Here is a 6,105-nt window from a genome sequence, read left to right as displayed (position 1 = left end):
GTGGCTGTCCTAGTATTTTTGTAATCCATGGTCACCATGTAAAGTACTAAACACAAAGCTTCAACAGAATTTTATTAATCTGCCACAATTATTATCTTATTATATTTTAATCTCTAAACTTCGCTGCAATTTTAAGTGACAGGAAATATAAGATATTTCAAAATATTTTGTTCTTTTTACAAAAAGAGACTTCATTTTGTGCTGGTAATATATATATGAAAAGTACTATAAATTCCAAGAAATACAGAGTATGACATCTGCTCCCAAGAATGTAAAACTGTAGTTAGTGATATAAATGAATATAGGAAAAGATGAGCCATACTACAAAGATGGTAAATTATAATAAACAGGACATATACATGTTAATACAGGGAACTGGCAACATTATATAGAACTGGTAACTGTAAGATAAAAGTAGGTTAAATAGAATTGGTAACTGCTGAAGGAGTTCTACAGAAAGAGAAATTACTCCTCATTTGCGTCATCCAATCAAGGATATGAAATTGGAGCTTGGCTTAAAATACAGATATAATGTGGGGCCGTGGTATTCCAGATGAAATGATTAAAATGAAACCTAAAATCTTAGAAAATAAATAACAATTTGTAATGAATCAGTGTAGATGGAATAAAAGGTTTTAGTTTGAAAACAGTAGGTGTTTGAATTGCATAAATAGGAAAGGGTACAATTTTAGCAGCCATGGATGCTAGATCAAGGAGTGTGGATTCTATCCTATACGCCTTAGTGAGCCATTCAATATGTGTGTGTTTTCTGTGTGTGTGTGTGTGTGTGTGTGTGTGTGTGTGTGTGTGTGTGTGTTTCAAATTAGAAATGCAACATAATGTAAGCTGTGTGTTTGCGTTTTTTTATTTTCTGCAAATTTATCTGTGGTGTATAGATTATATACATATGATAATATGTATCTAATATAGATTAGCATATGTAGAGCCTAAATGTAACATGATAAGACCAAAAGCAATAGAGGAAATCCTCAAGCACTCAGCAGGATTAAGAGGTGAATGTTCTTGATAGTATGATTTTCCCTGCCACCATGCTTGTTCTAGTTCTGTGAACAGTGACCCATCACTCAAGTTCCAGCTCAAATGCAACATTGGCAGAACCATCATCTTTGATGGCTCTTTTCTAGGCAGTGGCTCCTTCCCTTTACCTGGTTTCTCTTAATCTCATCTTTCTGTTTATCTCCTTTATGCCCTAAACATGGTATTAAATTATCTTGTTTAGTTCTTTAGTTTCTAATTTATTGCCTACCTTCATTCACTAGAATATGAGGTTTATGAAGACAAAAAATTTGTCTGGTAGTGTATGCTTGTTATTCACTGCTATAATCTCAGTGTCTGGAATCTCTCTCTCTCTCTGTCTCTCTGTCTTTCTCTGTCTGTCTTTTACATGACTGTATAAATGAATAGGGGTGAAATACCTTGTGATAAAAGGAACCTCAGGACTATAACTGTATATTACACACAGAGGCAGATACGTTATTGCCAACCATTTTCTTAAAAAAAAAATTCACAAAATGCTTAAGACTAAGAATTGAAGATTAAGAAGATGCCTAGCATTCACAATCTATTACAAATCTATATACGAATACTAGTTGAATGAATGTGAAAGACAGAGAGAATATATTTTTTATGTTATTTTATACATTTTAGAAATCTGAAATTCTGTTTTTCTGTGTATTTTAAGGCTCCTAACATTCATATATTTAATGAAAGTCTAACCCAGAATCACTTTTTAATTTTAAAATAGTAAAATGAAGGGAAAAAATACCATAAGAGCTTGAATATGTTCAGACACACATGCAATGAAAATATATGATACTAACATTTTTCTTTCCATAAAAGTTTTAATACTCTAGTATTTGTAATGTAAAGTGGACAAAAAGGTTAACAAATCTCTGTCATTTTAAGCAAGTAGAACATGAAGACAACTGCAAGAAAATAGTAAAGTTCACCTAATGAGAACAAATGGCTTCCCGTGACTACATTGTAGTGAAAATAATAAATTGAAAGATAAGATTCCTTTTTATGATTCACCACTTTGGGGATATTATAAACTAGGAGAATCAATTACATTAAATATTAATATTCTTGGGTTTTAAAGTATAATGCATTCAATATATTGTCAAATTTAAGTTCTCCAATATTTAATATTTATTTTAATAACTATATTTTAGAAACAAAATTTTCATTAAATTATTTGTCATCACAAAATTTTCCAAGTTATTTTATTTTGTAAGAAAGTGGTCTTGAAAAGAAAGTAAATACATTGTACAAATAGTTTCATATTCATTTTAGCAGTGATGAGTTTTCTTTTCTAAATAATATATTTTACTTTGAAATATTTTATTCTTATAAAAATACATATGTTCATTGTAAAAAATGACAAAAAGAGATAAGGAAAAATAAAGAATTAATCTGGTACATTCCTACAAACCAGAGATCATCACTATACCAAGCTTCTGTATTCACACTTATTTTTTTTTTAACTAAAAAAAGAACCACACAGTACATTCTGTTTTTAACTTTATTAATGTCATTTTTTCCCCAGTAGTAACCTCTCCTGTTTATGTCAGAAGTTTTCATCATATATAAGATCAATCCTTGTTCAAATTTCCTCAAATGTCCCTCAAGTACATGTTACTTACTGCTGGACTGCCCAACCCAAGATTTAGTCCTGGACCACACATTACATCTTACCATGCCATTTAAATATCTTGGCATATTTTTAACTTGGGAAACCATTCCCTTCCTTGAGAAAACTTTTAAGATACAGAAAAACAGACTGGTACTATTAACATCTGCATAGTCTTCACCTAGTATCTTAGTCCATTTTGCATGGGTCAAAAGGAACAGCTGAGACTGAGTAATGTATTTATTTATTTATTTTTAAAGGTTTAGTTGGCTCGAGATTATGCAAGCTGGAAGATTGGGCATCTGGTGAAAGTCTCAACCTACTTCCACTCGTGGCAGAAATGGAAAGGGAGCCAGTGTGTGCAGACATGTCACTCACTACCAGAGAGGAAGCAAGAGTCAGCGGGGAGGTGCCTGCTCTCTCAGGAACTCACAGAGTGACAACCCATTCACCCCCAGGAAGGGTATTAATCTTTTAATGAGAGATCTCTCTCATGACCCAAACACCTCACATTCTCCCATTAAGCCCCATCTCCAATTGGGAGTCAAATTTCAACATGAGATTTGAAGGAGATGGGCATTGAAATCATAGTACCTAGATTCAGTAATTAAGAGTTGCCATAGTTGCTTTTGAACTTCTCTCCCTCTCTAGCTACTTCACCATATATATAAATACACACACACACACACATACATACATACATATGCATTTAATATGTTGTCACATCTGTTTAGTATCTTTAATCAAGAGAATCCCCCCATTTTTAATAGCATCTTTTTTTAGGGTACTATATAAGTTGTCTTACAGAATATTGCTCGTTTGGATTTTGTCTGATTGTTGACTACGGTATTATTTAACTTATCCACCCACCTCCTATGTTTCATGACTATTGAAAGTTATGCCTATAAGCTTGAAAGGTTTATAGTTTTTCAGTGGGCAAAACAAGAAAATATTCTTCAGTTAGCAAATTATAGGTTCCTATTGACACTTTACATTTGAATATAACATTACCAGATTTTTTCGTTTAACTTTTGCTTTTTTATAGTTACATTTCTTTTCTCTTATCTTGAAATAACTTGGATGCTAGAAACACTAGATTTACTCACTGAATGTTAAAACACATAAATAACTTCAAAGTTATTACAACTGTAGTAATATAATTTTACTTCTGATTGAAGTTTTAGATTTTTTTTTGCACTTGTCTTTATCCTTATACTGTAACTCATTTGAAAATGAGCCATTATCCAATAGCCCCCTATGGTTATTTGTGTTTTTTATCTTTTACAAAAAATCATCATAACTAAAATTACAAAAAAATAGAAAGCTTATGAGTTTCTAAGGTTTCATAAGAAAACCTTATGAAAATATTATTTAGTACTTATGAAAGTGTGGGTTCGGGATAAATTTCTAGAATTAGCATTGCTAGGTTAGGATAAAATCATACATAATTTTGTTAGAGTTTTCAAAATTCTCCTCTGTCAGGTATGTGCCATTGCTGTTCTTTAGTAAGAGAAAATTTAAAATGAAATGAAAAAAATGTTTAAAACGTTCATGTGATTGAATGATATTCAATCCTTTAAATTGTGAATAGTAAAATGCATTCATTAATATTACTGTAAAGTAATATTAATTTATTTGACATGTCTAAAGCATACATGAAGACATATATGTTTGTGTACCTGTAATATATTTATAGATAATCCAGCATTTATATGATGATTTTAACATACTAAAACCCGAGTGGAGGAAAAAAAAAAAAAAACTTTAAAAAGTATAGAAAATAATATACTCATGCCCTCATGCCAAGTATTTTTTGCATTTTTATGAATTACATAAATTTCTTTTAGTTTTGTATTTTATGATATATAATTGGATCATGTTACTGATACTCCTGCAAAGGAAAGTTAATCTTTTCAGACTTAACTAGAGTCTATAGCATCTTTTTCATAAATTAAAAAGAAAACACACACTTCTAGGTAACATTTTTGGAACAACATTGCTTCTTTCTTTTTTCTTTTCTTTCCTTTTTCTTTTTTTTCTTTTTTTATTTTTTATTTTTATTTTTTTATTTTAAGACAGACTATCACTCTGTCACTCAGGCTGGAGTACAGTGGCACCATCTTGGCTCACTGCAACCTCTGCCCCCCGGGTTCAAGTGATTCTCCTGCCTCAGCCTCCTAAGTAGCTGGAATTACAGGCATGTCCCACAAATGCCCAGCAAATTTTTGTAATTTTATTAGAGACTGGAGTTCACCACGTTGGCCAGGCTGGTCTCAAACTCCTGACCTCAGGTGATCCACCTGCCTCGGCTTCCCAAAGTCCTGGGATTATGGCCTTGAGCCACCTTGCCAGGCTCTAAGTGTTTCTTTAACCCCAAAAACTTAAAAACATAATACTTTTCATTCTATACTACAACTTTCTGAGGCTTAGAAAATGAACAGTTCATTCATATTTAAATTATACTTTTCCAATACAACAAAATGCTAAACCTGTTTTAAGTACTTTTCTCTCAGAAAGTTACTCTATATTCAACCACACTTTAAATAAATGTCCTTTAATTTGATAGCTTAAATTCAAATCTATAAATCTATTTATACACACAAAACTCATAAAATGGCAAATCTGAAATAATTCTGATGTGTATAGAACTTTGATTCTTTAAGTACTCCAAAATGCAAATTACATTCTTTTTGGTATAATTTTTTTCAGTAATAGATCAACTTTATAAATTTAAAATTCTAATTACTGTCTTAACACGTGGCATCACAAAAGAGTAAAATTTCCTGGTATTCTTATTTTACAGAGCATAAGGTTAATGATACACTGGCTCTCTTTTAGAAAACTTTTTAATATAATATTTTGAAAAAAATCCCTGTTCCTTTGCTGGTTTGTTTTAAGCCAAACATTTATGGATTTTTTTCCCTTTAGCTCTCTATGATGCTTTGTAAGTTAAAAATCCCTTTACAGTTTTATTTTAAAACTTTATTAATCTAAACATTTCAATGACTTTTTTCCTCTAAAATGAATGTCAGTTATTTCACTGGCAAAAGGTAAATGCTAGCTATTCTCAAATCCTAAAGCATGAATCAAGTGGCTGAAAAACATTTTGATGGACAAAGACCATTATGAGGACTAACGCTCTTGGTACATACTTTTTGTGCATCTAAATCAAGTACAAGTAAAGTTGTCAAAGAAAATAGAAGATCTCATGAGAAAACTAAGGGAAAAATTAAATAAATTAATGAAATTTGATAGCCTAGTGAAATAAAAGCTCAACCATGACAAAACAGGAAAGCCATGAGCTGCTGTACTGTGAAAAACAAAATACTATCATACCTATGTTATGGAAATAATTGTTATCACTATTGCATGAGAAGGTGAGTTTATGATTTCTGTGATTAAAAAATTAATGCTTCTGAGAGTTAATTTGATTACTATCTTAAAAAGAAATTATC

General features: G+C 31.1%; 1 protein-coding gene across 3 annotated transcripts in view; it reads right to left on the bottom strand.

The window, feature by feature from the left end:
• Positions 1 to 6,105, bottom strand: part of CCSER1 (coiled-coil serine rich protein 1) — a 1,354,615-nt gene that overhangs the window by 603,625 nt on the left and 744,885 nt on the right. The window lies entirely within an intron of this gene.

Source organism: Saimiri boliviensis, chromosome 3 (genome assembly GCF_048565385.1).
Source record: "Saimiri boliviensis isolate mSaiBol1 chromosome 3, mSaiBol1.pri, whole genome shotgun sequence".
NCBI classification, from domain to species: Eukaryota; Metazoa; Chordata; class Mammalia; order Primates; family Cebidae; genus Saimiri; species Saimiri boliviensis.
Note: the sequence above shows the minus strand (reverse complement) of the source record. Positions and strands in the feature narration are given on the sequence as shown.